Below are 27,729 nucleotides of genomic sequence, written 5' to 3' on the forward strand. Positions count from 1 at the left end.
ACAATATATATTAATAATTTATACAAAGAGACAGAGTAATGTGTGTATGTTTGCTGACAATACAAAGCTAGGTGTGAATGCAAGCTGTGAGCAGGACACAGAGAGGCTGCAAAGAGATATAGACAGGTCAAATGAGTTGGCAACAAGATGGCAGATGAGGTATAACGTAGGGAAGTGTGAGGTTATTCATATTGCCCATAAGAACTAAAAAGCGGAATGCTTTTTTTCAAAAGAGGTGAGAAACTTGTACATATTGATGTTCAGATAGACTTGGGTGTGCTTGTACAAGGAGCACAGCAAGTTAGCATGCAAGGGCAGCAAGAAGGCAAATGGCATGTTGGCCTTTGTTGCAAGTGGATCGGAGTACAGGAATAAGGAAGTCTTGCTACAATGGTACAGGGCTTTGCGAGACCACAGTTTTGGTCTCCAATTTAAGGGAAGGATATCTGCATTGGCTGGCCAAGTTCATCAGATGAATGAGGGCTGTATGAGGGCTGTTTCTGCTATACAGTGAATTGGCCACTGGGGCACGACCTTCTGAGTGTCCGTATCTCCACTACAAGGACACCTGCACTGACGGACACTAACACTAACAACTGGGAGACAGTAACTGACGGCTGTGACCTCTGGAGGCTAACTGTTTGGAAGAGCACTGGAAGAGGCGAGCAGAAGCGAAACACTTAACTGCCAAGAGAGGGCCCGGAGAAAACAGAAGCCAGTGAATCACGTACCTTCTCAGTCTACTGACTGCCATGGCAAAGTGGGGCTCCTGAGTTGCACCAAGCAATGCTTAAAACAAGAGTTGTCCCCCGCAACAGCGCAAACATCTCATGATGAAAGGCTGAAACCATAAAAGCTTGCATTGGAAGCAGTACAGTGAAGGTTCACTAGACTGGTCCTGGGATGGGAGGGCTGTCCTGTGATGAGAGATTGAGTAAATTGGATCTATATTCTCTGTAGTTTAGAAGAATGAGAGGCAATCTCATTGAGACATACAAGATTCTAAAGGGGCTTAACAGGGGAGATGCTGAGAGGCTGTTTCCCCTAGCTAGGGAATCGAGAACAAGGGGGCACAGTGGGGAAGTGTCAGGTCATCTGGTTTGGACCCAAGAAAGGTAAATTAAAATATTTTCTTAACAGGGAGAGGCCAGGAACTGCAGAAGAGCATGAGATTTGGGTGCCCAAGTGATAAATTACTGAAAGCTAGTGAACAGGTACCAAAAGTAATCAAGGTAAATGGAAAGTAATCTCAAGAGGGTTGGAATACAAAAGCTAAGGTATGATGTTTCAGCAGTTAGAGCATGGGTCAGACCACATTTACAGCACTGCATTCAGTTTCAGCACCATGCATCAAGATAGATATATTGGCCTTGAAGGATCTATGTTCTCTGGAGGTTAGAAAAATGAAAAGTGATCTCGTTAAAACATTCAAGATTATGAAAGGGCATGACAAGGTAGATACTGAGAGGATGCTCCCCTGCCTGTAATTTTGGGTTTATGCCTGGCTGGTGAATCTAGAACACAGGGGCACAGTCTCAGAATAAGAGGCTGATCATTTAGGACTGAGATGAGGAGAAATTTCATCACTCAAAGGGTTGTGAATATTTGGAATTCTCTACCCGAGAGGGTTGTGGATGCTCCATCGTTGAATTTAGTTAAGGCTGGGACAGACAGATCATTTTTTCTCCCAGGGAATCACTGGATATCGGGAACGGGCAGGAAAGTGAAGTTGAAGCTGAAGATCAGTCATGATTGTATTGAATGGCAGGTTTACTCCTCCTATTTCTTACGTTCTGTAGCTGAGGTTCACCAGAATACCACCAGGCATTAAAGGTTTGAATTATAAGAACAAACTGCAGAAACTTGCCTTGTATTCCCTTGAGTAGACAGATGAGGAGTGATCGAATCGAGGTGTTAAAAGGATTTGATAGCACAGATACAGAGAAACTATTCTCTCCAGTGAGGGAATCCAGAACAAGGGGGCTTAATTCTCAGATTAGGACTGCACCATTCAGGAGTGAAATCAAACAGCAATTTTTCGCACAAAGGGAATTGGAAATCTGGAACTCTCCCAAAATCTGCAGATGTTGAGGACAACTAAAATTTTCAAGACCTCAGATACTTTATTAAGGAAAGGTTATGGAACAAAGGCAAGTAAATAGAACAAAGCTACATATCTGCCAAGATCGATATGGAGCACAGAAAAGGCTCGAGCGGCTGCATGGCCAACCTTTCTTCCTATGTGACTCTGAAGTACACCAATGAAGTACGACCAGAAGAGATAAATGGATGTTTACAACAGATAAATTGGAAAAAAATTTAATCAAAGTAATAATGCATGGAATTATCGTAGAACACGGCACATAAGTCAAACACCCATTTTTCTGCTATTCAATGAATGTTTAGAGCAATACTCGCATTTAGTAGTTGACCTCAATTTTTCAGCTCAGAGATACATGTTTAGTGCTAAACTTGCCTTATCAGTCAGTGCATGGTCTCAAGCAGGTAGCACAAGACGTGCTGCTGACAGAAGCGCAGGAGTTTAAGACTGGCCCACACAAAGCATGGCAACCAACAAACAGAAATGGGTCCTCCTGCACATTTTATGCTCGGCGTTATATTCCGTTTTTGGAAGGATTTTTCGAAGCTTCAAAGTTTGACTTATGTTCCACGGTCTATGGTATCTACTAAGCAAGGCACATGGAAAGGTACTGGTGCAATTCAGGCAGTGTCATTATGGGGAAGTGATCTGACCAGGCAGAAGGGTTTCAATGAGGAACTTAAAAGACTGGCAATGCTCAGAATAAAAATGTCACCCTGTCTGGATGAGATGCATCCTAGGCTGCTGAGGGAAATACAAGTGGAAATGTTGGAGGCTCTGGCCACAACCTTTCAATCTCCCTTGTACTTGGAAGTGAAGCCAAAAGGACTGGAAGGTTACAAATATAACACCCCTGTTTCAAAACAGGAGACAGGCATAAACCCAAAATTACAGGCCTGTCAGCATAACATCAATGGCAGGGGAGCATCCAGAGATCACAATCCAAAACAAAATTAATTGTCATTTGGAAAAACGTGAATGAGTAAAACACAGTCAGCATGGATTTGTTAAAGGCAGATTATATCTAACAAATTATATTGAGTTCTTCGATGAAGCAACAGAGAGAGTAAATGAGGGTAATACAGTTGATGCTCTGTATATGGACTTTCAAAAGGCATTTATTTGATAAAGTATCTCAAAATAGACTTGTTAGCAAAACTGAAGCCCAAGGGATAAAAAGGGAAAGTGACATCATGGTATCAAAAGTGGCTAAGAGACAGAAAACAGCACTTCATCAAACAGGGCACAAGTTCAAAGTTTGTAGATAACATAACACTTGGAAATATAGTGAACTGCGAGAGGGAGAATAGCAACAGAATTCAGGAGGACTGGTGAAACTGCAGCAAAGTGTGACGTGATGATGCATTTTGGTCAGAAGAAATTAAATGGAATAATTTTAAAGGGGGTCAGGAACAGAGATCTATGGGTGATAGAATCATATCTCTTTAAATTGGATTTTTCTTTTTAAAACGTGGAAGGACATTGCATTATTTGGCCATTGGAGGCTGCCGACAGTTTTTTAAAAAAAATCCTAAGTTCACTTGAACTGTCAACAAGTAGGCATCTTCCAAGCAATCACCTGATACTTGAGAAGGAGTTGTTTGTTTTGAACTGCAAAGCCCTTTGCTGGAAGACATAAAGGCAATCACATGGCAGAGACAAACCTTTAATTTGAACCTGTAGTTTTGCTTTCGATCTTGCTGGGGGGAAGGCGGAGGACAGAAGGCTACCCTGACTAGCGCTCTCTCCCTCTCTGCTTTGTGAAACTGTGTGTAGTTCTCAGCCTGTAGCCAAATAATCCTCATCTGAGTGAAGGTTGTCTGCATAATTTTGGACTTGCGAGCTGAGACAAGAAGATTTGGTCCAGCTTTACTCTCCTCCACGCTGAAGCATCGTTGGTGAACTTCCCATCATCTACTGGGCCCAGTGGCATGTCTTCACCCAAGGGAACGTCAGACCGACAGCATCGAACCTCCGTGAACTTTAATTTCTTCTTTCTGAGAAAGATTCTTTTTGCCATCGTCCCAAATTTGCAGAAGCTATCTGTTAGTCTTTTATTTGTGTGCTCCCATGTGTGCATGCTGGGGAAGTTTGAAAGGGTTGGTTACACTTCCAGATTACAATCATGTGTCAAACAGTTCTTGAAACTTGTTTAAAAGAAGTTTTGTTTTATAATTAAATTCATCAAGTTTTTTTCAAAAGAAGCCTGGTCAGAGTCTCTTTTCTACTGGGTATTAGAATCGGCTATTAATAGAGGGGTTCAAAATTATTAATGGCTTTGATAGATTGGACAGGAAGAAAATGTTTTCACTGCAGGAGAGATGCTAACGAGAGGAGACAGGCTTAAGGTAATTGGCAAAAAGAAAGATGTGAGATGAGCAAAGTTTTATTTACATAGTGAGTTATGATGATCTAGAGCCACTGCCTGAAAGGGCAGTTGGAACAAATTCAATAACAACTTTCAAAAGGGAACTGGATAAAAACTTCAAGGGTTATGGGGGAGGAGCTATTACATAAAGCAATGTACATAAATATACAATGCTCAGAGAGGAATAAGCTGAGTCTACTGATTTAAACAGCTCACACGACCAGCGACATTCCCAATCCCACCAGTACTGTACCTCGGTGTTACAGCGACAGACCAGAACAAACCAGTTTTGCACTCGTGTTACAGTGAACTTCAAGTGCTGCACCCGTGTTTTCGTGACTGACCTGTCTCCATCAGTACTGCACTACAGTGACCGACCTGTCCCCATCAGTACTGTACCCCAGTGTTATACAGTGACAGACTAGTACCCAACAGTACTGCACCCCAGTGTTATACAGTGACAGACCTGTCCCCACCAGTACTGTACCACAGTGTTATACAGTGACAAACCTGTCCCCACCACTACTGTACCCCAGTGTTATACAGTGACAGACCTGTATCCACCACTACTGTACCCCAGTGTTATACAGTGGCAGACTTCTTTCCACCAGTACTGTACCACAGTGTTATACAGTGACAGACCTGTCCCTACCAGTACTGTACCCCAGTGTTATACAGTGACAGACCTGTCCCTACCAGTACTGTACCCCAGCGTTATACAGTGACAGACCTGTCCTCACCAGTACTGTACCCCCAGTGTTATACAGTGACCGACCTGTCCTCACCAGTACTGTACCAGTGTTATACAGTGACAGACCTGTCCCCACCAGTACTGTACCCCAGTGTTATGCAGTGACAGACCTGTCCCCACCAGTACTGTACCCAAGTGTTATACAGTTACAGACCCAACACCATCAGTACTGTACCCGTGTTATACAGTTAAAGACCCATCCCCACCAGTACTGTATCCCAGTGTTATACAGTGACAGACCTGTCCCCACCAGTACTGAACTACAGTGTTATACAGTAACAGACCTGTCTCCAACCAGTACTATACCACAGTGTTATACAGTGACCCTCCTGTCTCCACCAGTACCATACCACAGTGTTATAGTGATGAAACTGCCCCCACCAGTACTGTACCCATGTTATAAAATGACAGACCTGTCCTTGCCAATACTATACCCCAGTATTAGAAAGGGAGACATGTCCCCAACAGTACTGTACCCCAGTGTTATACAGAGACAGACCTGTCCCCACCAGTACTGTACCCCAGTGTTATACAGTGACAGACTTGTTTCCACCAGTACTGCACCCCAGTGTTATACAGTGACAGACCTGCCCCCACCAGTACTGTACCCCTGTGTTATACAGTGACAGAACTGTTCAAACCAGTACTGTACCCCAGTGTTATACAGTGACAGACCTGTCCCCATCAGTACTGTACCCCAGTGTTATACAGTAACAGACCTGTCCCCACCAGTACTGTACCCCAGTGTTATAAAGGACAGACCTGTACCCACCAGTACAGTACCCCAATGTTATAGAGAGAGACCTGTCCCCACCAGTACTGTACCCCAGTGTTATACAGTGACAGACCTGTCCTCACCAGTACTGTGCCCCAGTGGTTATACAGTGACAGACCTGTCCCCACCAGTACTGTACCCCAGTGTTATACAGTGACAGACCTGTCCTCACCAGTACTGTGCCCCAGTGTTATACAGTGACAGACCTGTCCCCACTAGTACTGTACCCCAGTGTTATACAGTGACAGACCTGTCCCCACCAGTACTGTACCCGTGTTATATAGTGACAGAACTGTACCCACCAGTACTGTTCCCCAGTGTTTTAGTGAAAGACCTGTCGCAAACAGTACTGTAGCCCAGTGTTATACAGAGACAAATCTGTCCCCACCAGTACTGTACCAGAGTGTTATACAGAGACAGAACTTCCCCTCCAGTACTGTACCCCAGTGCTGTACAGTGACAGACCTGTAGCCCCCAAACTGTACCCCAGTGTTATACAGTGAGACACGTCCCCACCAGTACTGTACCCCAGTGTTGTACAGCGACAGACCTGTCCCCACCAGTACTGTACCCGTGCTATACAGTAACAGACCTGTACCCACCAGTACTGTACCCGTGTTATACAGTGACAGACCTGTCCCCCCAAGTACTGTTTCGCCGTGTTATACAGTCACAGACCTGTCCCCACCAGTACTGTACCCCAGTGTTATACAGTGACAGACCTGTCCTCACCAGTACTGTGCCCCAGTGTTATACAGTGACAGACCTGTCCCCACTAGTACTGTACCCCAGTGTTATACAGTGACAGACCTGTCCCCACCAGTACTGTACCCGTGTTATATAGTGACAGAACTGTACCCACCAGTACTGTTCCCCAGTGTTTTAGTGAAAGACCTGTCGCAAACAGTACTGTAGCCCAGTGTTATACAGAGACAAATCTGTCCCCACCAGTACTGTACCAGAGTGTTATACAGAGACAGAACTTCCCCTCCAGTACTGTACCCCAGTGCTGTACAGTGACAGACCTGTAGCCCCCAAAACTGTACCCCAGTGTTATACAGTGAGACACGTCCCCACCAGTACTGTACCCCAGTGTTGTACAGCGACAGACCTGTCCCCACCAGTACTGTACCCGTGCTATACAGTAACAGACCTGTACCCACCAGTACTGTACCCGTGTTATACAGTGACAGACCTGTCCCCCCAAGTACTGTTTCGCCGTGTTATACAGTCACAGACCTGTCCCCACCAGTACTGTACCCCAGTGTTATAAAGGACAGACCTGTCCCCACCTGTACTGTAGCCCAGTGTTATACTGTGACAGACCTGCCCCCAGCAGTACTGTACCCCAGTGTTATACAGTGACAAACCTGTCCCCACCACTACTCTACCCCAGTGTTATACAGTGACAGACCTGTATCCACCAGTACTGTACCCCAGTGTTATACAGTGACAGACCTGTCCTCACCAGTACTGTACCCCCAGTGTTATACAGTGACCGACCTGTCCTCACCAGTACTGTACCAGTGTTATACAGTGACAGACCTGTCCCCACCAGTACTGTACCCCAGTGTTATGCAGTGACAGACCTGTCCCCACCAGTACTGTACCCCAGTGTTATACAGTTACAGACCCAACACCATCAGTACTGTACCCGTGTTATAAAGTTACAGACCCATCCCCACCAGTACTGTATCCCAGTGTTATACAGTGACAGACCTGTCCCCACCAGTACTGAACTACAGTGTTATACAGGAACAGACCTGTCTCCAACCAGTACTATACCACAGTGTTATACAGTGACCCTCCTGTCTCCACCAGTACCGTACCACAGTGTTATAGTGATGAAACTGCCCCCACCAGTACTGTAACCATGTTATAAAATGACAGACCTGTCCTTGCCAATACTATACCCCAGTATTAGAAAGGGAGACATGTCCCCACCAGTACTGTACCCCAGTGTTATACAGAGACAGACCTGTCCCCACCAGTACTGTACCCCAGTGTTATACAGTGACAGACTTGTTTCCACCAGTACTGTACCCCAGTGTTATACAGTGACAGACCTGCCCCCACCAGTACTGTACCCGTGTTATACAGTGACAGACCTGTCCTCACCAGTACTATACCCCAGTGTTATACAGTGACAGATCTGTCCCCACCAGTACTGTACCCCAGTGTTATACAGTGACAGACCTGTCCTCACCAGTACTGTGCCCCAGTGGTTATACAGTGACAGACCTGTCCCCACCAGTACTGTACCCCAGTGTTATACAGTGACAGACCTGTCCTCACCAGTACTGTGCCCCAGTGTTATACAGTGACAGACCTGTCCCCACTAGTACTGTACCCCAGTGTTATACAGTGACAGACCTGCCCCCACCAGTACTGTACCCGTGTTATATAGTGACAGAACTGTACCCACCAGTACTGTTCCCCAGTGTTTTAGTGAAAGACCTGTCGCAAACAGTACTGTAGCCCAGTGTTATACAGAGACAAACCTGTCCCCACCAGTACTGTACCAGTGTTATACAGAGACAGAACTTCCCCTCCAGTACTGTACCCCAGTGCTGTACAGTGACAGACCTGTAGCCCCCAAAACTGTACCCCAGTGTTATACAGTGAGACACGTCCCCACCAGTACTGTACCACAGTGTTATACAGTGACAGACCTGTCCCCACCAGTACTGTACCCCAGTGTTGTACAGCGACAGACCTGTCCCCACCAGTACTGTACCCGTGCTATACAGTAACAGACCTGTACCCACCAGTACTGTACCCCAGTGTTATACAGTGACAGACCTGTCCCCCCGAGTACTGTTTCGCCGTGTTATACAGTCACAGACCTGTCCCTACCAGTACTGTACCCCAGTGTTATACAGTGACAGACCTGTCCCCACCTGTACTGGAGCCCAGTGTTATACTGTGACAGACCTGTCCCCAGCAGTACTGTACCCCAGTGTTATACAGTGACAAACCTGTCCCCACCACTACTCTACCCCAGTGTTATACAGTGACAGACCTGTATCCACCAGTACTGTACCCCAGTGTTATACAGTGACAGACCTGTCCCTACCAGTACTGTATCCCAGTGTTATACAGTGACAGACCTGTCCCTACCAGTACTGTACCCCAGTGTTATACAGTGACAGACCCGTCCCCACCAGTACTGTACCCCAGTGTTATACAGTGACAGACCCGTCCCCACCAGTACTGTACCCCAGTGTTATACAGTGACAGACCCGTCCCCACCAGTACTGTACCACAATTTTAACCAGGGTGAAAACACAGTCCCACAACAGCCTTAGATCGGCAGACAATATAATTCTGGTTCCAGGGGCCAGTCGCAGCTCAAGTTTCTCCAAGTACTCACCTTGCGCCAAGTTCACGATGGCCGGGTCCCTTCCTCAGTCCCCAGTGAGGACGCCGGCTGAGGAGGGGGTGAAATCCGGGCAGATTTAGAGCCGGGGCAGCCGGGCCTGGAAGAGCCAAAAACAAGAAGTGGAGGCGGTGGGGGGCGGGGGAACCGAGCCCGGAATCTGGGGCAGCGAAGTAAGAGCCGAATCGCCAACTCTCTGTCTCTGTGTCTGTGTCTCTGTGTCTGTCTGTCTCTGTGTCTGTGTCTGTCTGTCCGTGTGTCTCTGTGTCTGTCTGTCTCTGTGTCTGTGTCTGTCTGTCCGTGTGTCTCTGTGTCTGTCTGTCTCTGTGTCTATGTCTGTCTGTCCGTGTGTCTCTGTCCGTGTGTCTGTGTCTGTCTGTGTCTGTGTCTGTGTCTGTCTGTCCGTGTGTCTCTGTCCGTGTGTCTGTGTCTGTCTGTGTCTGTGTGTCTGTGTCTGTCTGTCTCTGTGTCTGTGTCTGTCTGTCCGTGTGTCTCTGTCCGTGTGTCTCTGTCCGTGTGTCTCTGTCCGTGTGTCTGTGTCTGTCTGTGTCTGTCTGTCTCTGTGTCTGTCTGTCTCTGTGTCTGTCTGTCTCTGTGTCTGTCTGTCCGTGTGTCTGTGTCTGTGTGTCTGTCTCTGTGTCTGTGTGTCTGTGTGTCTCTGTGTCTGTGTCTGTCTGTCCGTGTGTCTGTGTCTGTGTGTCTGTGTCTGTCTGTCTGTCCGTGTCTCTCTGTCCGTGTGTCTGTGTCTCCACAGGTGCTGCCGACGCCTCGCGGAGATGTCCCAGCAGCTTCTGGTTTTATTCCAGGCCTCCCCCCCCGCCCCCCGCCCCCCCCAACCCGTGCTCCGGGCTCCGGCCCTCGGGCCTCCATCCCCCGGGCTCCGTCCCCCTCCCCCGGGCTCCGGGCCTCCATCCCCCGGGCTCCGTCCCCCTCCCCCCGGGCCCCGGGCCTCCATCCCCCGGGCTCCGGCCCCCGGGCCTCCATCCCCCCGCGCTGCCGCTGGCCCAGAGGCCGCTGCTCTTACCCGAGTCCTGTTGCATCCAGGCCGCAGCCGCGGTGTCGGGTACCGAGTGAGCCGGCCGTCCGCTCCAAACCCCGGCTCGCTCTCCCTCTCCTTCTGCCGCCGCCGCCGCCGCCGCGGGAGAAACTTTCGGCCCCGGTGGAAAAATTATATTTTTTTTCTTCTTCTTCTTCTTCTGGGGGACGAAAAATTTTCCCTCGCGCGAGGGCCGGAGCGGAGTCCAAACCGTGCAGAGTACGCCTGCGCCACTACCGGGTCTTGGGTCACTGCGCAGGCGTCCCTACCGGGCCCGGGTCCGGCCGGCCGCCGCCGCCGCGCCTGCGCTCCATTCGGAACTGGGCTTGGGCGCTGGACGATTCCAGCCGGGTCCGGCCAACGCGCCTGCGCTCCAGGCGGGGGCCGCCGTCGCGCCTGCGCCACTAGCGGGGCCCCGCCCACGGCGCCTGCGCATCCCTGTGCGAACGTGGGTCAGAGGTGTGAAAAAAAAAATGAGGTCCTGGTCCCAGGGAATTGAGTTAAACAGAAGCTGGAGTCATCCCGTCCAGCCATTGACGGGAGATTAAGAGCTGGGCCGCCTTCCCTCATGTCAGACCATGGTTTGCCCTGCGGTGGTTCACCCTGTTTTAAGCATCACCCTGGGGGGTGGGGGTGGGGGATGGGGGTGGCTCAGGGCCCACACTGTGGCCTGGCAGCCTCTGCCTCAGAGCAAGGCAATGGGCTGAGGAGGTGCACGATTCACTGCACTCCCCCCTCCCCCCCACCCCCCCCCCCCCCCGCTTCTCGGCCGGCCGTGCTTCCCATTCTCTGTTGGCCTCTCCCAATGTCCTTCTAAAGCCTGTCTCCACCTCCTCGGACATGTTCTCAGCCTCTCTTGGCAGGATAAGGTCAGAGCGCTAGTGCGTGCTAATTCCATCAGCGTACCCATTTGCTAAGCCCACGATGTCTGCGGTCGCCTGGCCACATTCATGCGATGGATGTCAGCCGTATACTCACGACACCATCCAGGGCAAAGCAGCCCCGCTTGATTGGCACTCTTTCCGCAAACATTCACTCCCTCCACCACCGACGCACAGTAGCAGCAGCGTGTGTACCATCTACAAGATGCACTGCAGAAACTCACTAAGGCTCCTTAGACAGCACCTTCCAAACCCACGAGCACTACCATCTAGAAGGACAAGGGCAGCAGATACATGGGAATGCCACCACCTGGAAGTTCCCCTCCAAGTCACTCACCATTCTGACTTGGAAATATATCGCCGTTCTTTGACTGTCGCTGGGTCAAAATCCTGGAACTCCCTCCCTAACAGCACTGTGGGTGCACCTACACCACATGGACTGCAGCAGTTCAAGAAGGCAGCTTACCCCCACCTTCTCAAAGGCAATTAGTGATGGGCAATAGATGCTGGCCCAGCCAGTGACTCCCAAATCCGTAAATGAATTTTAAAAAAATACCCAAAAGCCTTCTGTACAGTGAGTTGGCCACTGGGTTACCACCTCCTCCATACCTCCAATACAAGGACCCCTGCAAAGCCGCCAACATCCACAGCCATCAGCAATTGTCTCCCAGTTGTCAGTATCAACGTCCACCATCTTCATATCTTGCATACAGGCATCCTTGGACAGAGACATGGATACCCAGGACATTGCGACCCATTCACCCTACAGAAGATAAGATCACAAGACATCAGAGCAGAAGTAAGCCATTCGGCCCATCGAGTCTGCTCCACCATTCAGTGAGATCATGGCTGATCTGATAATCCTCAACTCCATTTTCCTGCCTTTTCCCATAACCCTTGATTTTGATTCCCTTACTGATCAAAAATCTGTCTATCTCAGCCTTGGGTATACAGCTGTCATCTAACTGATGATTGTGGCCAAGTCAGCGGCAAATTCAGTTACAAGAATTTTGATTTAATGTTTGTCTCAAAGAGCTGGAGCCTCAGCTTCACATCCCATCTGAAATATGGCATCTCTGACCAGGCTGGGAAAGTACCTCAAATGCAATGCCTATCATCTCTATTGCAGTGTCATCTATGTGTGTAGTTGGTACTACAGGACGGGTTTCATAATTGGAACAAGTTCACTTCAACATTTAAAATAAATGCCCACAACACACACACACAATCAAAGACACATTCTCTCAGACACAAACTCTCTCTCTCACACACACATACTCACTCATACACACTCACTCACACACACACTCACTCACACTCACACACACTCACTCACTCACACGCACAAGGCTTCCTGTTTGAAACATTTTCCAAACGTACAAATAACATCCCAGAAATAATTGTGAATCAGGAGGTGATAGGGAGGGAAGAACTTTAAACAATCCCAATCACCAGGGAAAGGGTACTAAGAAAATTAGTAGAACTAAAAGCTGACAAGTCCCCAGGACCTGATGGACTTCAAGGGTCTGAAAACAAGTGGCTGCTGAGATAGTAGATGCATTGGTTTTAATTTTCCAAGATTCCTTAGATTCTGGAAAGATCCCATCAAACTGAAAAATATTGAATGTGACTTCTCTATTTAAGAAAGGAGAGAGACAGAAAGCAGGAAACTACAGGCCAGTTAGCTTACCATCTGTCATATGAAAATTGCTGAAATCTGTTATTAAGGAGGTTGTAGCGGGCCACTTAGAAAATCTCAATGCAATCAGGCAGAATCAATATGGCTTTATGAGAGGGAAATCATCATTGACTAATTTATTAGAGTTCTTTGAGGAAGTAACAAGCAACATGGATAAAGGAGAATCTGTGATTGTGCTGTCCATGGATTTCCACAAGGCATTTGACAAGGTGTCTCAGCAAAGATTACTATGAAAAGTAAGAGCTCATGGTGTATTGGCATGGAAAGAGGATTGGTTAGCAAACAGGAAACAGACGGTAAGCATAAATGAGTCACTTTCAGGTTGGGAAGACGTGACAAGTCAGTGCTGGGCCCTCAACTATTTACAACCCATATCAATGTACTGGATGAAGGGACCCAATGTATGGTTGTTAAATTTGCTGATGACACATAGATAGGTAGGAAAGTAAATTGTGAAGAAGGATATAAATGCATTAGTCCAGAGGTGGTTCACTTAACTGCTACCTGGGATGGAGGGCTTATCTTATGAGGAAATGTTGGAGTGTAGAAGATTGAGAGGTGATCTTACTGAAACATATAAGATCCTGAGGGGACTTGACAGGGTGGATGCTGAAAGGACGTTTCCACTTGTGGGATAGATTAGAACTAGGGGACACAGTTTAAAAACAATGGATCTTCCATTTAAGACGGAGATGAGAAGACATTTTTTCTCTAAGGGTCGTGACTCTTTGGAACTCTCTTCCCCAGAGAGTGGTGGAGGTGGGGTCAATGAATATTTTTAAGGCCGAGATAGATAGATTCTTGACTGACAAGGGAGTTAAAGGTTATTGGGGGTAGACGGAATGTGGAGTTGAGGCCACAATCAGATCGGGGGTAGATGGGAGATTAGGGGCAAGGTGGTGTCATAGTGGTAATGTCACTGAACTAGTAATCCAGGGGCAAAATTTCCCCCCCCTGTTGGGGGGAAGTGCAGGAGCGGAATCAATCTAGTGAACCTCCTCTGAACTGCCTCCAGTGCAACTACATCCTTCCTCAAGTAAGGGGACCAAAATTGTGCACAGTACTCCAGGTACGGTCTCACCAATGCCTTGTACAGTTGCAACAACACTTCCCTATTTTTATACTCTATTCCTTTAGCAATAAATGCCAAAATTCCATTTGCCTTCCTTATTACGTGCTGTACCTGCATACTAGCTTTCAGCGATTCATGCACAAGGACACCCAGATCCCTCTGCACTGAAGCATTCTGAAGTTTCTCTCCATTTAAATAATAAGTCGCCTTTTTATTCTTCTGACCAAAATAGATAACCTCACACTTATCCATGTTAAACTCCATCTGCCAAATTTTGGCCCATTCACCTGAACCTGTCCATATCCATTTGGAAATTTCTTATTTCTTCATTGCTACTTACTTTCCCACCTATTTTGGTGTCATCTGCAAATTTAGCTATAGTACCTTCTATCCCTGAATCCAAGTCATTAATATAGATTGTAAATAGTTGGGGCCCAAGGACCGAACCCTGTGGCACCCCACTAGTACAGCTTGCCATCCAGAAAAAGACCCATTTATTCAACTCTCTGCTTTCTGTTGGTTAGCCAATCCTCTTTCCAAGCTAATATATTACACCTAGCTCCGTCTGATCTTATCTTGTGTATTAATCTTTTGTGCGGCACCTTATCAAAGGCCTTCGGGAAGTCCAGATATATTACAGCTACAGGATCCCCATTATCCATTTTGCTTGTCACATCTTCAAAGAACTCTAGCAAATTAGTCAAACACGATTTACTCTTCATAAAACCATGCTGACTCTGATGGATTGCATTTTGACTTTCCAAATGCCCCATTACTACTTCCTTAATAATAGATTCCAACAATTTCCCAACGACAGACGTTAAACTAACTGGTCTATAGTTTCCTACTTTCTGCTTCCCCCCACCCAACCCCCCCCCTCCTTTTTGAATAAGGGCATTATATTAGCATTACAGAGCCAGAGGATACAGATTTAAGATGATTGACAAAAGAACTAATGACAACATGAGGAAAAAGGCTTTTATACAGTGAGTGGTTAGGATCTGGAATGCGCTGCCTGAAAGTGTGGTGGAGGCAGGTTCAATTGAGGCTTTCAAAAGGGAATTGGATAATTATCTGAAGAGAAAAGACTTGCAGGTATACAGTGAAAGGGCAGAGGAGTGGGACTAACTGGATCCTTTCCAGAATCCATGGAATTTTGGAATATTATAGCCAATGCATCCACTATCTCTGCTGCCACTTCCTTAAGACCCTGGGATGTAGGCCATCAGGTCCTAGGGACTTGTTACCCTTTAATCCCAATAGTTTGCTCAGTACTTTTTCTCCAGCGATGGTGATTGTTCTAAGTTCCTCCTTCTCCATACCTCTGCACTAACTGTTACTATTGGGGTGGCACTAGTGCCCTCCACCGTGAAAACTGAGGCAAAATATTGATTAAGCGTCTCTGCCATTTCTGCGTTCCCCACTATTAACTTCCCTGCCTCATCCTCCAAGGGACCAACATTCACTTTAGCTGCTCTCTTTCCTTTTATATACTTATAGAAGCTTTTGCTATCAGTTTTTACATTTTGCACTAGTTTTCTTTCATAAATTACCTTTGCTCTTTTTATTATTTTTTTGTAACCCTTTGTTGATCTTTAAAAGTTTCCCAATCTTCCAGCCTGCCACTGATCTTTGCAATTTGGGATGCCTTAGTTTTTGCCTTTATGTTATCTTTAACTTCCTTGCTTAGCCATGGATGCTTTTTCCCCCTCTTACCATCTTTCTTCCTCTTTGGAATATATTTTACTTGGGAGGAATTGAATATCTCCTTAAATATACATCATGGTTCATCAACTGTCCTACCTTGTAGTCTTCCTGCCCAGTCCACTAGGGCCAAATCTGCCCTCATGTCTATGTAGTTACCTTTGTTTAACTCCAGAACACTAGTGTGGGATTCAAGTTTCTCGCTCTCAAACTGAAATTGAAATCCTAGCATGATCACTCTTCTCTAGAGGATCCTTTACTATGAGATCATTAATTAATCCCATCTCATTATACAAAACCAAATCCAGAATAGCCTGCTCCCTGGTTGGTTCCACAACATATTGCTCCAAGAAACAATCTCTAGTACACCCTATGAACTCTCCCCCGAGGCTACCCTTGCCAATTTGATTAGTCCAGTCTATATGCATACTAAAATCACCCATGATTATTGCTGTGCCTTTCTTACATGCTTCCAGTATTTCCTGGTTTAAATTGTGCCCTACTGCTGAACTACTGTTCGGGGACTTATAGATTACTCCCACCAGGGACTTATTCCCCTTGCTATTTCTTATTTCTACCCAGACTGACTCTACATCTTGTTCTCCAGTGCCTATATCATTCCTCACTATAGCACTGATCTCTTCCTTTACTAACAAAGCTACACCACCTCCTTTTCCTTCCTGCCTGTTCTTCCAAAACACTGAGTGCCCTTGGATGTTCAACTCCCAAACCTGTTCTCCCTGTAACCACATCTCAGTAATCGCCACCAAATCATACCTAGTCATCTCTATTTGCACCATTAACTCATTAGTTTTATTCCGAACGCTATGCGTGTTCAGATACAAAGCCTTTAAGTTTGCCCTATTGTCAATTTTCCGTACACTCATATGATTCTTTGGTGCAATATGGTGTGCACACACTCTGTCCCTTCCTTTCACTGTTTGGTAACAATCAGCCTCGTCACTAACCTGTAGTCTTGCCTCTCCTTAAACTTTGATTTTTTATATTTTCATGCAACTGAACCCTCTCCCCCCACTATTTAGTTTAAAGCCACCACACTTTCAGGCAGCGCATTCCAGATCCTAACAACTCACTGTATAAAAGCCTTTTTTCCTCATGTTGTCATTAGTTCTTTTGTCAATCATCTTAAATCTGTATCCTCTGGCTCTCGATCCTTCTACCGACGGGAACCATTTTCTTGTTCTAAGTTTGTTTCTTAAACAACTATGAGTAATAATGAAATAAAATGAGATTTAAAAATGAAAGAAAGACTTGCACTTCTATAGCACTTTACATGACCCCTGACTGTCTCAAAGTTCTTTACAGCCAATGAGGTACTGTTGAAGTGTTGTAACGTTGGAAACAAGGGCTTGGAGCATGACTTTGATGTGAGGTGTTCAATTGTCTGTAGCCCTTGTCATCAAAGTATCCCTGAAGTGGTCAAATTTATTCATGGGAGACCGTAGCTTGTGACCAACCAAAATGGAGAAGGGCCATTCGGAAAAACACCGAACACATCGAGAGACTTAATTGGGAATGTGCAGAGGGGAAATCAAGGCATCGGAGCGAATGCACAAATCCCCCAACGATCCATCTACCCGATCCTCCAAGCACCGCCTACCCACATGTGGCAGAGTCTGCCGATCTCACATTGGACTGATCAGCCATCTCAGAACCCATCGAACCGGAGGTATCCTCAGTCCCGAGGGATGGCCCAAGAAGAAGGAACCCTGGTTCAACAATCTTAACATCAACTGAGACCCGCAATCTGTCTTAACTTTCTGTAACTTCATGGAGAATCCAGTTATACTTTATAATCTTAGTGTTAGAAATATTTGTCATGTCATTTGGACATTACTTTTGTATATATGGGAATATGTATGCTACTAATTCATTATGAGATCCTACACTTTCATTTCTCAATAACCGAGCTGTGGGGAAAGAGTGGGGGGTGGGGGAGGTGGGAATCAACAAGATTGCTCCACTAAAGTCTACTTGGACTTCAGCAAGGCTTTTGATAAGGTCCCACATGGGAGACTCATAACAAAGGTCAGAGCCCATGGGATCCAGAGCAATTTGGCAAATTGTATCCAGAATTGGCTGAGTGGCAGGAAGCAGAGGATGATGGTTGAGGGGTGTTTTTGTGACTGGGTGCCTGTGTCCAGTGGAGTTCCACAGGGACTGGTGTTGGGTCCTTTGCTGTTTGTGGTATATATAAATGATTTAGACTTGAATGTAAGAGGGTTGATCAGTAAGTTTACGGATGACACAAAAAATTGTGGGATGGTAAATATTAAGGAGAATAGCCTTAGATTATGGGAGGATATAGACGGGCTGGTCAGATGGGCTGAACAGTGGCAAATGGAATTTAATCCGGATAAGCGCGAGGTGATGCACTTGGGCAGGACAAACAAGGCACGGGAATACATGATGAATGGTAGGACCCTGGGAAGTACTGAAGATCAGAGGGACCTTGGTGTGCAAGTCCACCAGTCCCTTAAGGTAGCGGGACAGGTAGATAAGGTGGTTAAGAAGCCATATGGGATACTTGCCTTTATTAGCCGAGGCATAGAATATAAGAGCAGGAAGGTTATGCTGGAACTGTATAAAATGCTGGTCAGGCCACAGCTAGAGTATTGCGTGCAGTTCTGGAATCCACATTATAGGAAGGATGTGATTGCACTAGAGAGAGTGCAGAGGAGATTTACCAGGATGTTGACTGGGCTGGAGAGTTTTAGTTATGAGGAGAGATGGGATAGACTGAGGTTATTTTCTCTGGAGCAGAGGAGGTTGAGGGGGGACACGATTGCGGTGTATAAGATTATGAGGGGCATAGATAAGGTAGACAGGAAGGAACTTTTCCCCTTGGTGGAGGGATCAATAACCAGTGGGCATAGATTTAAGGTAAGGGACAAGAGGTTTAGAGGGGATGTGAGGAAGAATTTTTTCACCCAGAGGGTGGTGGGAATCTGGAACTCACTGTCTGAAAGGGTGGTAGAGGCAGAAACCCTCATAACATTTAAGAAGTATTTGGATGTGCACTTGCGATGCCATGGCATACAAGGCTGTGGGCCTAGTGCTGGAAAATGGGATTAGAGTAGTTATGTACTTGTTTGACTGGCACAGACTCGATGGGCCGAAGGGCCTTTTCCTGTGCCGTACACCTTGTGTGGAACTAGTGCTGGGCTTTTCTCCAGCAGCCTGTCTCCAGCAGAGGGGGTTGGATGGCAGGAGCTGCCCATTGACTCCCCACCCCGACAGACAGACAGACAGAGAGAGAGAGAGAGAGAGATAGACAGACAGACCCGGGATTGTAACAGCGGAATCCCAGCGGAGGAAGAGAGGAGCCGGGAGAGAGAGAGAGAGCGCACATTGGGGTAAGTCACAAAGAGCCCTTCAAACTTCCCAAAAAGTCCTGAAGTTGGGGCGAAGTGTTGCTGCTGAAAGTTTGAGCGAGTGCCTAATGGCAGGGGTTAGAATAGGAAACTCCGGCTGGGCTTCACAGACTCGGCCAGTTCCTCCGATTAAAAACAAAGAGAAATAAAATGAATGTCAGATTCTGCAGACAGAGGTTTCCCGAGTGAAAGATTGGAAAAGGAAGCGATCCCCACCGTGGAACTATGTTTTTCTATTCCCGGGAGATAGAGATTTCAGATGGGGAATGAGCTCCCTCCATCCGTCACCCACACCGAATATCGCGGCTGCTGCCTCTTCCCATCTTCAATCTCTCCCATGAATGTTCCCCTCCCTCCCTCTCTCTCTCTCTCCCTCCCCCCCTCTCTCTCTCCCTCCCCTACCCCTCCCTCCCCTGCCTCCCCTGTACCCCCTCCCCATCCCTCTAACCACTCGAACCCCCCCTCCCTACTCTACTACCCCCTCCACCGAGTCAGTGTTTCAATATTAACGTGAATAATTCTATACGCTCATGACAACTCGCATTAACCACCGAGCCCTCCTGAGTGAGTTTGTCAGGATGTGTTGCGTTTGGTGACCTGATCTCGTGCCTCCTATCAGGAGGGATCCTTTTCAGTTCTTGCTGGGTAAGGGTTTGTGCAAAGTTTCGATGTCAGCCTCCTAAGCATTTTTTCGTTAAAAAAAGGCTTGCATTTATATAGCGCCTTATGCAGCCACAAAATGTCTCAAAGTGCTTTGCAGCCAATGAAGTTCGTTTTGAAGTGTAGCTACTGTTGGAATGTGGGAAACATGGCAGTTGATTTATGCACAGCAAGATCCCGCAAAAAGTAATGTGATAATGACCAGATAATCTGTTATCTTGTGATGTTGTTGACTGACGGATAAATATTGGCCAGGACATGGTAAAGCTCCCTGCTGTTCTTTGCATTAGTGCCATGGGACCTTGTGTGTCCAACTGAGTGAGCAGACGGAGCCTCAGTTTAACAGTGCTGGACGTGGGTATAAGGAGTACCATTTTGAAGTTTTGCAGATGATTTAAAACTTGAATAATCAGAATAAATAGTGAGCAGGATAGTAGCAGCCTTCAGGATTTTTTGCACAGTCGAGTGAAATGGGCAGACACATGGCAGAAGCAGTTTAATACGGCTATGTGTGAAGTAATGCACTTTGGGAGGAACAACATAGGCGGAATAATCTATTTTGAGAGATTCAAAACCAAAGGGTCCTGGGGGTAGTTATTCACAAATATTTGAAGGTAAGAAGATTAAGAGAGTGTGGGAAACGCTTCACTTTATAAATAGTGGCACTGAATACAAAAACATACTCAAGTCCTGCTTAACTTTTATAAATCTCTGGTTCGGCCTCAGCAGGAGTGTTGTGTCCAATTCTGGGCTTCACGTTTTAGGACAGAGGTCTAGGCCCTTGAGGAGGGTGCTGAAGAGATTTATCAGGGCTGAAAGACTTCAGTTATCAGGAGAGATTGGGATAGTCCCCCTCAGAGTGGAATAACAGGGGGTTTAACAGGGGTGTTCAAGATTATCAGGGGTTTGGTAGAGTAAATGAGAAAGTATTTTCCTCCGGGAACCGGTGTAGTAACAAGAAGGTATAGATTTCAAATAATTGGCAAAAGTAACTAGTATAGATTTCAAATAATTGGCAAAAGAACCAGAGGGGAAATTTGTATTTGTTCTTTCATGGGATGGGGGTGTCACAAGGCCCATCCCTAATTGCCCTTGAACTGAGTGGCTTGCTCGGTCATTTCAGAGGGCAGTTAAGAGTCAACCCACATTGCTGTGGGTCTGGAGTCACATGTAGGCTAGACTGGGCAAGGACAGCAGATTTCCTTCCCTAAAGGACAGTAGTGAATCAGATAGGTTTTTATGACAATCAGTGATAGTTGCCATGGTCACCACTACTGAGACTAGTTTTCAATTCCAGAGGCTTATTGATTGAATTTAAATTCCACCAGCTGCCATGGTGGGGATTTGAACCCATGTCCCCAGAGCATTAGCCTGGGCCTATGGATTACCAGTCCAGCTACATTAGTACTACACCATGTTCTCCCTGAAATGAGAACTTTCTTCACGCAGGGGGTTATTAAGATGTGGAACACACTCCCTGATTCCGCACCGCCCCCCCGCCCCTTCTTACAGGACTGCAATATGGAGCTGATTCTGTCCCACCCCCTGCAGGACTGCAGTGTGGAGCTGGTTTCCCACCCCCAACATCTGGAAGCAGATTCCTTAGGAGCTTTCAAAAGGCAATTGGACATTTACTTACAGGGGTTTAATTTACAGGGTTATGGGGAAACATCCGAGGAGCAGGCCTAAATAGGACAACTCCTTCAAAAAGCCTGCACAGGCATGATGGGCTGAATGGCATCTTCCTGTCCTGCAAAATTCTATGATACTATATCTTTTGCTTCACACATCTCTGCCACAAATGTGGGTTGTCAAACATTATTAACCCTTCCAGTACTGACTTGGGTTACCAACTTGAATTCAAAAGCAGCTGTCATGGCCTCAGGACACCCCAATGTGCTTTACAGCCAATGAAGTACTTTTGAGTTAACTCCTGAAATGTAGGAAGGACAGTACAAAATCACAAGCTTTGACTATCCAGCAATTTTTTCTGACTCTGAACCTTACCAGCAATGGAAGGTTGAAGTTGAAATGTGGACCTGGGTCACTGCTATACCCCAGAAGAAGCAAGGTATGGTTTTGGCGTTATTATTACCAGCCAAAAGTAAGATGAGGAGTAAAGTATTTTCAGAGTGGAAAGTGGATGATTTACATCATGAAGAGGGATTAAACCGTCTGATACAATTTTTGGATTAGTTCTATGAAAAGGGTGAGTTATCGGAAGATTATGAAGCTTGGATGATCTTTGATAGGTTTAGGAAATCAGATGATCAGTCTATGGAAGAATATATCACGGATTTTGATAAATAGTACAGGAGACTCCAGAGATATGAACTTGAAATTCCAGAATCGGTTTTGGCATTTCAATGACTGCACTGTGCTCGCATTTCCCATGTTGATAGCCTTTTAGTACGAACAGGGGTTCAGTTCCGGGGGAAAGAATCTCTCTTAAATCAAATGGCTGCCGACCTAAAATAATTTCTAAGGAAACAGTCGTTCCCTGCCTCTTTTTTAACAAATGCGAACAACTAAGCTGTAAAACAAAGGATAGAGGATTCAATGGTGACTGAATTTCACGGTGGGCCAAATATTAGATGAAGATTCCAATACAAAGATGGAGTTAATGACAAGAGGTCTGAAAATGGTCACAACCCTAGACAATTTGAGAGTCGGGACAAAAAGTGTGACTGGGGATGGTGACTGTAGATGTTTAAACCCAAAAAATGCATGGGGAATGGTTAATCGGTATTTTCAGTGTGATTCCCAGAACCATTAGCAATGAACTGCCCACAGCGAAGGAATTGTGTTTTTGAAGTGACCCATGAGACGGATTCATCTGAAAATGGTGATGGAATTGTACTGATCACTGGGAGTTTGAGTTCGGTGATGAGTATCTTGATGGTAGATTCCTTTAACTGTGCAGTTCTGGACAGTGGTTGCACTTCTACAGTGTGTGGCATGGACTGGCTTAACTGGTATCTGGAGTCTCTCGATGAGGCAGACCAGCGGTAGGTCAAGGAGTATGGAAGCTCTACCTGCTCCAAACAGGTGGTCCTCCCTTGTAAGATAGCAGATCAATCCGTTTCAGTACTGATGTGGTTTCTAGCGAGATACCACTATTGTTGAGTTGACCTGCGATGAAGAAGACTCAGATGATGCTAGATATGAAGAATGATGGAGCAGTTGTGTTTGGGGAAAAATGTGCATCTACATTTTACTTGGTCAGACCATTACTGTTTGTCACTAAGGAAGCCAGAGATTTCTCATCAAAAAGTTCATGAAGTTTTGTTAACTGCTGCGAATGAGAATTTGGTGGACAAAAAGGTGATCATTTGGAAATTACATAGACAGTTTGCACATCAGGCACCACAGAAACTGAAGACTCTGTTTGGAAATGCAGGAGTGGTCGATAAAGGATATGATGATATTGCACAAAGCACTGCTCAGTGTGAAATTTGTCTTAAATATTGAAGACACCACCGTGACCTGTTATGAGCTGCCACTAACCAGGATGTTTAACGATGCAGTGGCAATGGACTTGAAAGTTTGGGACAAGGATAGGGGTATTTTTTGCTACACTTCATAGATATGGCAACCAGGTTTAGTCTATCCACTGTGATACAGAGTAAAGACAAAAAGGACCATTGTCGATAAGGTCATGGAGAAATGGGTAGGGACAGGATTAAGAACACCAATGAAGTTCCTCACAGATAATGGTGGAGAATTCGCCAATGAGAAATTTTGGGGTATGTGTGAAAATATAAACATCACAGTTATGCACACTGCAGCTGGGAGCCCTTTTAGTAATGGTCTTTGTGAAAGAAACCATACAGCAATACATGTTACATAAAATATCAGCTGATCAACCTGTTGTAAACTGCAAATGGCGCTAGCATGGGCGGTGTATGCAAAAAACTCTCTGCAAATGGTTGGGGGGGTCCAGTCTGTATCAGTTGGTGTACAGAAGAAATCAGAAGTTACCTTTTGGTGTTGTCAGATGCTCCCCCTGCCCTAGAAGGGACTAGCATTATAATGCTCCACTTTTTCTGATCATCTGAATGCTTTGCATGTGGACAGAAAAGCTTTCATTAAAGCTGAGGTTTCGGAGAAAATTCAGTGGGCCCTACAGCGCAGCATAAGACCATCGGGAATACAGTTTAGACAAGGAGACATGGTATATTATAAAAGGGAAGAGCAGAGAGTGGAAAGGACCTGGCAAGGTTATGGGGAGTGATGGGAAAGTAGTAATTGTGCAACACGATTATCAAACTGTTAGAGTACAGTCTTCATGGTTAATTGGTACTGACTGTACCTTTACAGGTTCTGAACAGGGCATAGAATGTGAGGAGGCACCATTCACTTCACATATACATACAGACACTGGGTAGTTATGAGGAGCAGACGATGGCAGGTACAGGGAGAGCAGGAAAGGCCACTGGTAAATACAAACATTGACTAAATGTGTAGGATGAAGGACAGGAGACAAGACCTGATTGGCAAACCAAGGTAAAGATGTGTAAACCCAGAAAGTGCAGTATGAGTTCTGACAGTAGACCAGAAAGTGGTCGTGACCCTAGAAAAAGATCACGGACCTGCAAACGGAGTTCTGTTCGCATGGGAGGATCATATAGTAGCAGTCCAGAAAGGGAGAGGAATGTGAGTAGAGGCCGTAGCTTAACAAGAAAGACTAGAGAGCAAGCTAGCAATCTCAATAGAAGTAGAAGCTGTTATGATGGAGATTCTAGTAGCTGCTAATAAATTGGAAAGTCAGATGATAAAGGAAGCCAAATGGAAAGAGTTAGAAAGTTGGAAGGAATTTGGGGTATATTCTGAAATACCTGATAAAGAACAGCCAGCTTTATCTCACAGATGGATCTGTACGGCAAAGCTACTCCCAGACGGCACATATAAGACCAAAGTGAGATTAGTAGGCTGAGGCTTTGAAGAGAGACAAGGAGGTCAGGATGTCAGAGTGGACTTGCCTACTGCGGGGAAAGTGAGTTTGAAGATATTTTTTGAGCTATTTTGGCATCCTGTTCCTGGGAGTGCGAATCGATTGATATAAAGGCTGCATTTTTACAGGGGGAGAAGTTTCAAAAGGAAGTTTTTTTGAAACCACCCAAAGAAGCCAGGGATGTAGAAGGATGGAAAGCGATGGAAATTGAATAAGTGTCTTTATGGGTTGAATGATGCATTAGGAGTTTGGTATTTTTCTGTGAGGCCTGACATGTTGAAAACAGGTTGCATTCAGTTAAAGGCAGACTTTGCAGTGTTCTACTGGTACCATAAGGAGAAACTAGCTGGAATTTTTATCATGCATGTTGATGATTTCCTGTGGGGAGGATCTGTAGAATTTGAACAATGGGTAACCAAGAAGATAAAGAAGGAATTCCAGGCCAGAAGTCAGGCTTCTGGGGCATTTAAATATATAGGTTTTAGATATTAAGCAGAGCAAGTTAATGACATTGAATCAACAATCTTATCCAGAAAATGTTAATTATATCCCAATAACTCGTGGTAGATCCTCACAAATAGAGGATCCTGCTACCAAGGAAGAAATGGAACAGTTGAGAAGTTTGATTGGGCAGTTGAACTGGTTATGCACTCGGACTAGGCCTGACGCTAGTTATGATGTGTTGGAGCTGAGTACCATGGTGAAACATGCTAGAGTTGAGCAAGTTCTGAGAGCAAATAAAACACTTAAAAAAACAAATAAATAAATAAATTCTGAGAGATGTGTGCTCTAGTTTCCAGCCTTGGGTGATCCAGGGATATGAGGTTGGTCATTTTTAGTGATGCTTCACATGCCGATCTTCCCAATGGGGCCTCTAGCACAGCCGGGATCTTCATATTCTTGCTGGGAAAGCTGGATAAATGTTGCCCACTGGCTTGGGAGGCCAAGGAAATAAAAAGCAGCCTTAGCTGCTGAAACGTTAGCCTTAGTAGAGGCGTTAGATATGGGGGTTTACTTGTCCAGTACACTGACAGAAATATTATATAAGGGGCAATGTGGGGAACGTTTGCCCATTGAATGTTATGTTGATAACCGGTCTCTTCGGGACAACGTTCATTCCAGGAAAAGTGCCACAGAAAAGAGATTATGAATAGACTGAGCCAGCATAAAGGAGATGTTAGAAAGAAAAGAGACCTCTAAGATAAAATGGGTTGACACAAGTCACCAACAATCAGACTGTTCTACAAAAAGGAACACCTGCTCTAAAAAAAATGATTAAAAGTGTTGGAAGAGGGGTGTCTAATAATGATGCAACGACAAAATTGTTTTTGTTTTAGAATTGTGTGTTTGCATATATGTGGTAAAAGAAATTCGAGGAAATACATGACATTATTTCCTTCTGTTTGTTTTAAAAAAATGTGTTCAAGTTTTTTTTTAAATTTATAAAGAAAAGAGGGGAATCTGTTAATATGGCAACCATCTTGTTAAAACCAATTGTTAGTTAAACAGTTGATGGGCATTAATTATCCCATCTAAATAGAATAAAAAGGTACTGGTACTGGAATACTGTGTGGAAGCTACTAGGAAGTTCGTGGCACTGAGGAGTTGTCTTGGAAATAAACCAGCTTCAACCAAGAGACCAGCCTGGATTAATTCTTCCAGCACAATCTCTTATTGTGAGGAACAGCAGGAGCTGAGATTCTGTACTCAAGCCTCTGGAACAGGCCTCAACCATGTGACTTTGTGCCTGCCCTGTTGAGATTGCTGCAACTGAGCCAAGACTGATGACTCAGCCCTACAGTGGGCCTTACTGTAACTCCGTGATTGTAACTAGTCTTTATTTGACGCAAGTACTTTCAGAATCAAATAGTTTCATTATCTGATGTTACGCTGTGACGAAATATAAAGTATTTTCATTTCTGTGATGGATTTACACTGTAATGTTTTTTTTTGAAATTGTGTAAACCCTAACATTTATCATGGGTATATAGAAGTAATTCTTGAACATACTCATTTGGAGGACTGAAATCAAAAACAAATTCCAGCTGTGCTCTCATTCTGTGAGCTCTTCATATTGTAATCCAACACACAGCAGCTATACAGAATTGTACTGCACAGGAGGAGACCATTCAATCCATTGTATCTGTGCTGACCCTTTGATAGAGCTATCCAATTAGTCTCATTTTCTATCCTTACCCCATAGCCCTGCAAACTTCTCCCTTTCAAATATTTATTTAGTTCTGTTTTGAAAGTTCCTATTGGATCTGCTTCCATCGCCCTTTCAGGCAGCACATTCCAGATCACAACTACTACAGCCATTAATCCCTCTCCTTTATGAGAACCCATGAGTTGCAAGATGGTTCCCCCCCCCCCCCCCCCAACAGATTCTCAATGCTTACAGTCCAGGAATCCTGCAGGTTCAGGGGTTTCTGAGATGTCACACCATCCCAAGCTCTGTTTCCCTGGAAACTGGGATTAATATGGGTTTTCTGCCTTCTCCATCTGGAGCAGTACTGCAGTGTTATAGGGCGGTGGGGGTGGGGGCGCAATGTGGGGAGCAGCCAGGTCCACACTGCAGTCTTGTAAGGGGGGTGGTGTAGAATTGGCTCCATACTGCAGTCCTGTTAGTGGGGGGGAGGAAGTTTGGGTGTGGAGAGGGGTCAGGGGAGTTTGGGTGAGGGGGTGGTGTAGAATTGGCTCCACACTGCAGTCCACATTAAAATCTACCGGTGCATTGTTTGCCCAGCAGGACATTTTTTTTAACAGAGGTTGCAGATTGTGTTCGAGTACAATTCTGCTGCTGCTGATGGCCCACAGTGCCTCATGGATGCCCAGCCTTGAGTTGCTAGATCTGTTCGAAATCTGTCCCATTTAGCACGGTGGTAGTGCCACACAACACGATGGAGGGTATCCTCGATGTGAAGGCGGGACTTCATCTCCATAACGACTGTTAT

At 45.7% G+C, this 27,729-nt stretch overlaps 2 protein-coding genes across 5 annotated transcripts in view; one reads left to right on the plus strand and one right to left on the minus strand.

Annotated features, from left to right (window-relative positions):
- The window catches only part of map3k2 (mitogen-activated protein kinase kinase kinase 2), a 121,397-nt gene extending 110,763 nt beyond the window's left edge, over window positions 1–10,634 (minus strand). For 2 of the 3 annotated variants that reach the window (XM_041201387.1, XM_041201384.1), the window contains exons 1-2: window positions 10,399–10,634; window positions 9,369–9,474 (exon numbers count right to left, since the gene is read on the minus strand). The gene's annotated coding sequence lies outside the window, so the exon portion shown is untranslated. The remainder of the gene's footprint in view (window positions 1–9,368; window positions 9,475–10,398) is intronic. The other variant, XM_041201386.1, reaches the window with a different exon arrangement.
- An 8,363-nt stretch (window positions 10,635–18,997) lies between these two features.
- Window positions 18,998–27,729, plus strand: part of LOC121285256 (protein lifeguard 3-like) — a 67,594-nt gene continuing 58,862 nt past the window's right edge. Inside the window, exon 1 of one of the 2 annotated variants that reach the window (XM_041201638.1) lies at window positions 18,998–19,143. The gene's annotated coding sequence lies outside the window, so the exon portion shown is untranslated. Of the gene's footprint in view, window positions 19,144–19,698; window positions 19,807–27,729 lie in introns of those variants that run through there. The other variant, XM_041201639.1, reaches the window with a different exon arrangement.

This window comes from Carcharodon carcharias, chromosome 12, assembly GCF_017639515.1.
Source record: "Carcharodon carcharias isolate sCarCar2 chromosome 12, sCarCar2.pri, whole genome shotgun sequence".
NCBI classification, from domain to species: Eukaryota; Metazoa; Chordata; class Chondrichthyes; order Lamniformes; family Lamnidae; genus Carcharodon; species Carcharodon carcharias.